The sequence below is a fragment of the Primulina eburnea genome, chromosome 4 (assembly GCF_022965805.1).
Source record: "Primulina eburnea isolate SZY01 chromosome 4, ASM2296580v1, whole genome shotgun sequence".
Taxonomy (NCBI): Eukaryota; Viridiplantae; Streptophyta; class Magnoliopsida; order Lamiales; family Gesneriaceae; genus Primulina; species Primulina eburnea.
Window position 1 is genome coordinate 8,078,240 of NC_133104.1, and position 8,359 is coordinate 8,086,598.

The 8,359-nt window shown below is 31.4% G+C and overlaps 1 long non-coding RNA gene across 1 annotated transcript; it reads right to left on the bottom strand.

Annotated features, from left to right (window-relative positions):
* Positions 1–2,672: 2,672 nt before the first annotated feature.
* On the bottom strand, positions 2,673–4,824 carry LOC140829761 (uncharacterized). Its single transcript, XR_012117520.1, has 3 exons — positions 4,689–4,824; positions 3,505–3,587; positions 2,673–2,908 (listed from the first exon to the last, which is right to left on the bottom strand). It is a non-coding gene; the product is annotated as an uncharacterized lncRNA (long non-coding RNA).
* Positions 4,825–8,359: the final 3,535 nt, after the last annotated feature.

Below are 8,359 nucleotides of genomic sequence, written 5' to 3' on the forward strand. Positions count from 1 at the left end.
TCCATAGCAATAAAAATTTTCGAAGTTTACTCTCTATTTGCTCTGCAACTTTCCAGCATCAAGAATTATGTAAGTATATGACTTATGATTATATTTATGATCATCCTTTCGATTATATCATGCCATCTGCAAATTATCTTTTAATTTTAAAAAATTAAATTAAATTAATAAAAACTCAAATTGAAGTTCTTGAAAATCGATTAAAAGTTCCAGAAATAAATCATGTTTATAAACAGTGGTTTGTTTATCCACATTTGGAGAGATCTAAAATAACCTTAACGGCATACGAGAAGCAGGGTTCACAACTCGCTGCTTAAAGCTGAAGATTTGAAGATCAATTTTTATTTTTAACCCTTTATTAAGGTTGTTTATTGTAAAAGCCTTATAGGCCCCGTAGTTGTAAGTGAAGTGGTATCAGAGCCACAAATCTTGAAGAAATATTTCAAGAAAGTTTTATTCTTGTAATATATCATATTCTCTTATCTTATTAAAGAAGACAGTAGCTCTACCCAGGAGAAATCCTTAAGTCAGGTTCCATAAATCATGTAAAGCCAAAGAGTAAGGTAGGAATAAATCCTTGACAGTATCCATTCTTAAGTAGATACTGTCAAGGATTTATTCCTACCTTACTCTTTGGCTTTACAGGATATATGGAACATGAGTTAAGGATTTCTCCTGGGTAGAGCTACTGTATTCTTTAATAAGATAAAAGAATATGATATATTACAAGAATAAAACTTTATTGAAGTATTTCTTTAAGATTTGTGGCTCTGATACCACTTCACTTACAACTACGGGGCTTATAAGGCTTTTACAATAAACAACCTTAATAAAGGTTTAAAAATAAAAATTGATCTTCAAATCTTCAGCTTTAAGCAGCGAGTTGTGAACCCTGCTTCTCGTATGCCTTTAAGGTTATTTTAGATCTCTCCAAATGTGGATAAACAAACCATTGTTTATAAACATGATTTATCTCTGGATCTTTTAATCGATTTTCAAGCACTTCAATTTGAGTTTTTATTAATTTAATTTTCTTTTTTAAAATTAAAAGATAATTTGCAGATGACATGATATAATCGAAAGGAGGATCATAAATATAATCATAAGACGTATACTTACATAATTCTTGATGCTGGAAAGTTGTAGAGCAAATAGAGAGAAAACTTCGGAAATTTTTATTGCTATGAAAGATATAGTAGTTTCAGTGTGGATCACAAAGGGAATACACTCCTTAAATAGAACAAAAAACATAAACAGTAGTTCACTTACTACCTCTAAGAACATGACACGTAAAACATAACAGATAAGCATACAAACTCAATAATTCACCATAATAATACAGACTTTAATAAATGGACTTTTAGTCGTATCCAGCTCATCTTCCCATTATGCATTCAATAACGCAAAGATGTCATCATCTCCATCATACGGATCTTGAGCATCTTGCTCTGGATTGTCTTGTTCTGTCATCGGAGTATCATCCTCGGTCTTTTCTTTTCTTTTAGAGGAGGTCGATGCTTGAGTTGATAACTTTGATTTTTCACCAAATACTTCAGAAAACATAGAGGTAGTATTTTTATCCAAATGTTGGAAAAGTTCTTTAAGTAGTGTAGTCTGGTTTGGGATATCATGATTCAAATTTTTCAGTCTCTCTGGCTGGTCCAAGAGAAATTATCCCATGTTGATCATAGATTTTACCTTCTGCAAAGAAGTCTTCTTTGCCCCCACCATTTTATTAAAATTTTCTGATTAAAATATTAGGAGCGAATTTGATTTTGAATTTTTCTTTAGCCATTTTTTGGAGTCCATACTCCCATCGTATAATCCAAGGAACATTATAATTTATGGCAAATTGGATCATGACAGTCAATCCATCAAATTGTATATTTGCTTATTGAAATTTAATCCAAATCTTTTTAACATTTCTTGGCAGAAGTAGAGGACATTTAAATTGGTACAAAGAGTATCTAATTAGAGTCTATAATTACATGATTTTACCCCGTAAATACTCATACTAATTATTTGAGGATGCCAAAATATAATTTAAAGTTAATATTAAGTGACACCGATGATGATATTCGTGAAGTAAAAATGTGATACTTAAATTAATACAAATAATACATAATTCGAGTCAACAAACACTTGATTTTACTTTTTAAATACTCAAATTCGATTGAGTATATCAAAATATATAGTTTGAAGATAATATTGAGTGTTCTTTGATGATGAGATTTGTGAATAAAAAAACGTGCTACCTAAATTGGTAAAAATAATATCTAATTTGATTTCACATATACTTGATTTTACCCTTTTAAGACTCAATTTGATTATTTTTGGATATCGAAAAATATAGTTTCAAATATTATTGATTGATTTTTGATATGTCATTTGTGAAGTTAAAATGTGATACCTAAATTAGTACAAAAAGTATCTAATCCGAATCTACAAATACTTAATTTTACTCCCTAAATGAGAAGTACTTTAATTTGAGTTTGCAAATATTTGATTTCGTAAATGAGATACTCACAATATGTATTAAAATACCGGATATTCGAATAAGCAACGTAAGTTCACCAACTGTTGGTATTTTTATGGAAGATACATTTTGTAACGGCCCTAAAACTGCTTGCTTGAAAATTTGCGGAAAATTAAAAATTTTCTTTTTAAAAGAACTTAAATGGTCTTACTCATAAAACCAACTGATGAATCAAGTTCAATGTTTAAAATAAAAGCAGCGGAATGAAATAATTGTTTGTCCACAATAACAATTTAAAAAAATGTCCAATGACTGATAAAAATTTGTTTGCGGAATAAAATAAACACTGCTGCACTGAGGTCCTCGGGTGCCACTACTGCCGACCCAAGCTGGCTCACTGGTCCCCGCCCTCAGCCCTGACCTCATCAGTACCTACAACAATCAAGTCTAGTGAGCCTAAAGACTCAGCATGCATATATCGCAGGTAACGAGTAAAATCTGAGTAAAAATATGCATGGGGTAAAATATCATGTCATGAGGCATACTGAAAATAATCTGTACTGAGCAATTATAATACGTGCATAACTGAACTGATAATCACAGTAAAAATATTTGCTCCTTGGAGCCCTGTACTGAAATAACTGATAAAATTTTTTGTTGAGATTATGTTTTACGCCTGTGGCCACTGCACTAAGCTGAACTGATCGGTAATTGACTACCGGGGAGCCTGGAACTGAGCTGGCGGTCACTGAAGACCCGATGGTACCATCCTGAACTGATCGGTCACTGGCGACCGGGTGGGACCAACCTGAACTGAGCGGTCACTGGCGACCGTATAAATAATGCTCCCACATAGTGAAGGAACCACAAGCCATATCGCATAAATCTCAAAAATAATCATTTTCTATTTAATGCACGTAATATAATTAAATCGCATACTGAAATATCTTGTATTAAAATTATGTACTTGCGATATTTAAAAATATCTATATGGCTTGATTGAAGAGTGAAAGAAGATATAAACATGCCTTGGTTTGTTTTGACCGAAAACAAACGAAATAACGACGCGGCGCGGCGGAGACGGAGTGCTCTTCACTTCCTCACTTAATTCCTTTAAATTAGGCATGCACCATAATTATTATAATAGCATAAAAAAAAATCGCAAACGTGATGCATGAACATTTAAAAATATTATGATTCGTGCTTAGGGCGCTGCTAGGACAAAAATCTCACCCCGAGTGCAAAATTACCATTTTGCCCCTGGAAACTAAAAAATTGTCGTTTCAACCCTGGACCTCTAAAATTGACCCGAAGCTTACCAAACTCCTTAAAATATTCCGAAACATTTTTAAAATATTCCTAGATGTAAACTCGAGCCCGTATCATAACTTATCTAATTCGTTTTAAAAGCTCGGGTCGGAGTTCCGGTTTTAATATGAATAAATCCAAAATTTACCCAATTCTTCTACGACTTTTACCATAACTTAAAAAAAATACTAAAAGCTCCTAATACTATAATATTAGACCCAAAACTCTCGGCCACTATTCTAGAATAAAAACAAAGCTCTCGGTCCATTCACAATTCACCACTTCATGCACCCTTTTTTCCCAAATTTCCTCCAACAACTAATCACCGATGCACCAGTCACGAGACAACCTAACAAGGACATAGACCAGCCCCCAATCCACCTATCAGAACCAAACAACCGGCCCCATGCAAACTACACAACGAAACTGAACGCTAGAACCCGAAGGAAACTACCGTGGCCGATTCTTATTAACCCACACTAGATCGGCTAAGGAGCTTGTTCCAGCAGCACTCGAGCCTTCTTAGACAGTGGATCAGACCCACCAAAGTCAGGTCTATGGCTCGTAGAGGTCCCTGCGTTGCTGGAAGACACTCGCACGCTGCTATCTTAAGAACCGAGCCCCCCATTGCATCATACTTTCGATCCGACAACCTACAGCAAAACCCACCATATCGAGCCCCCAAGACTACACCTCAGAAGTGTTTTCAGCCTCCTAACAACTCGAACTCACAGCCCTTTGCACAGAAATACATGAAAACGTGAGCATCCAACTAAGGGTAGCATGAACCCTCAAAAACCGAATGCATAAATCATATACAGTGCTGGATCGAAAGTTTAAATGCATAAATACATGTACATCAGTAGTATAACGGGAATGATGCAGAAAAAGAGTAAAAGCGTGCCTTAGATGAACGAAGCGAGATCGAGGGAACACCGGGAAAACTTTTCTTGCAAGCCTAAGTGAATAAACGAGGCCTTCAGCTAGGATTTTCTGAAACCGAGAAGGGGAGGAGCTGAGGGAAGGTGTCGGCTGTTTAGTGGGATTAGGTTTAGGGTTAATGGTGTTTAGGTGCTAATTATATAGATAAACAATTAGTTAATGGGCCCAATTTTGTTTAATAAAAGATTAAAAGAGAATTAGGCCCAATAGACTTAAAATTGGGTCCATTTAATCCAAACACACTCCCGTATAATATTTCGAGTTGAAAAGATTTTGAAAATATTAGCCGAACTATTAAAAATCCTCCGATTCGATAAAATTTGCGTACCGTTAAAAATAAAGTCCCGCGGATAAAAATATCCCAAAATTTCCCATTTTTGAAAAATACAGTAAAAAAAATGCTTTAACTTAATTTATAAAAATAAATCATGTAATAAAATAATTTTCCTGGAAATTCCCCGGTCTCCGATCCTCGCTCGAACGTGAAATGCAACTTAAAATTCTAATGCACGAACTTTTAAAATTTCGTGAAGCAAATCCTATCATGCATGAATTATGCATAAAATGCATAAAATAATTAAACATGACTTTATTAATTTATCTCAATACTCCATCTCCAGTCCGGCCTCACTTATATACTGAAAAGATGACGATTACACTACTGCGTAAAATAAATAAATTTAAAGAAAAGCAATTAAATACTCATGCAATAAAAATTCATTTTAAATTTAAATGCTAGGAATTATGCATGGCTTATACGTAGTCTAAGTTACGGGTTCTACACATTTGGATATATATTCATCTCATTTAATATTTAAAAAAAACAACAAATTCTCAACTAAGCATGAAAATTTTAAAGTACTTAGTTTTACTTGAGAAATATCTAATTTGAGTTTGCGAATAAGTGATTTCGTAAATGAGTTACTCACAATATGTATTAAAATACTATATATTCGAATAGACAACGTAAGTTCACCAAGAATTGATATTTCCATGGAATAAGTATTTGGATGACATATTCATCTCATTTAATATTTTTTCTGTAAAAGAAAAAACGAATTCCCAATTAAGCATAGAAATTTTAAAGTACTTATTTTTATTTGAGAAGTACCTAATATGAGATTGCAAATATTTGATTTGGTACATGAGATACTCATAATATGTAATTGAATACTGGATATTAGAATATGCAACGTAAGCTCACCAAGTATTTATCTTTACTTGAAGATGCATTTGGATGACATATTCATCTCATTTAATATTTTTTTTTTGTAAAAACAAAAAAAAAATCCCAACTAAGTATTGAAATTTTAAAATACTTAGTTTTACTTGAGAAGTATCTAATTTGAGTTTACAAATGCTTGATATCTTGAATGAAATACTCACAATAAATATTAAAATACTGGATATTCGAATAGGCAACGTAAGTTCATCAAGTGTTGATCTTTCCATGGAAGATGCATTGTTACGAAGAGTATCTAAATTGCTGAAGTTAAAATATTATAGCTAAATTGGTACAAAGAGTATCTAATGCGAGTTCGCAAATACTTGATTTTACTCCCTAAATACTTATATCTAACTGTTTGGGGATGTCAAATTATATAATTTGAAGTTAATATTGAGTGGTCTTTGATGATGACATTCGTAAAGTAAAAATGTGATACCTAAATTATTACAAATAATACATAATACGAGTCCACAAATACTTGATTTTACCATTTAAATACTCAAATTCGATTATTTGATGATGTCAAAATATATAATTTGAAGTCAATATTGAGTTGCCTTTGATGATGAGATCCGTGAAATAAAAATGTGATACCTAAATTATTACAAGTATTACATAATTAGATTCCACTGATAATTGATTTTACCCTTTAAAAACTTAAATTTGATAATAAGTATAATGAAATAATATTGATACATATAATGAATTATTACCGATAAATATTATGAAAGAATACTAATGAGGATGATATCAAATGAAGTATTGCCTTGTCATTTAAAGAATACCAACAAGTATTGTGAATGAATATTAATGATATTATAAATTAATACTCATAAGTATAAAGAAAAAAACACTAATAAGTATAATGAATAATTACCAATATGTATTATGTAAAACAAATATAATTGTCAAATAAGTCATTCAATGAATATCAAAAAGTATTGTCAATTAATATTGATGATTATTTTATAAATCATTAATCCAATAATCGATGGATATGCTTAAAGTGCAAACTTCAAGTTCATTTACGAACTATGTTCATAATGTATCTCCCAATTAGTCCATGAGAATAATGAACTATGTTTATTTATTTAAATGAAATGAATAAGTATCCTAATGAATTTTACATGGTAAGATTGTATATTCGAATATCCAGTATTTTAATGCATATTGTGAGTATCTCATTTACGAAATCAAGTATTTGCAAATTGAGATTAGGTACTTCTCAAGTAAAACTAAGTACTTTAAAATTTTAATGCTTATTTGAGAATTTTTTTACCAAAAAAATATTAAAGAAGATGAATATGTAATCCAAATGTATCTTTCATGGAAAGACCAATACTTGATGAACTTACGTTACATATTCGAATATCCAGTAGTCTATTAAATATTATGAGTATTTCGTGTACCAAAACAAGTATTTGCAATATGAAATTAGATACTTCTCAAGTAAAATCAAGTACTTTTAAATATTCATGCTTATTTGAGAATTTGTTTTTTTTCTTTTACAAAAAAATTATTAAATTATATGAATATGTCATCCAAATGCATCTTCCATAGAAAGACCAACACTTGGTGAACTTACGTTGCATATTCGAATATTCACTATTCTGTTACATATTATGAGTATATCATGTACCAAATCAAGTATTTGCAATATGAATATTTCTCAAGTAAAACTAAGTACTTTAAAATTTTCATGCTTATTTGAGAATTTTTTTTTTTACAAAAAATATATTAAATTAGATAAATATGTCATCCAAACGAATCTTCCATGGAAAGCCAACACTTGGTGAATTTACATTCAAATATCCAGTATTCTATTATATATTATGAGTATCTCATGTACCAAATCGAGTATTTGCAAACTAAATTAGGTACTTCTCATCCAAATGCATATTCCATGGAAATACCAACACTTGGAGAATTTACGTTGCCTATTCGAATATCCAATATTTAATACATATTGTGAGGATCTCATTTACGAAATCAAGTATTTTTCAACTCAAATTAGGTACTTTCAAGCAAAACTAAGTACTTTAAAATTTTCATGCTTATTTGAGAATTTTTTTTTTTTTTACAAAAATATATTAAATGAGATGAATATGTCATTCAAATGCATCTTCAATGAAAATCCAACACTTATCTTACATTACATATTTGAATATCCAGTATTCTATTACATTTTTTTTTTGTTACAAGAGAGGGGGGTCACCCGTCATAGTACGACTAGCGCACTATCATTCTTTCGAAATATCCTATGCCTATCTTGTCTTCTTCAATGATGTCCTCTATTCCTGTAGGAGGGGTCCAGATATCTCTGTATCCTCGTTGGTACTTTGGTGCTTTCGATGCAAAGTAATCAGCTGCCCTGTTTTGTTCTCTGTATATATGGTTGATTCTGA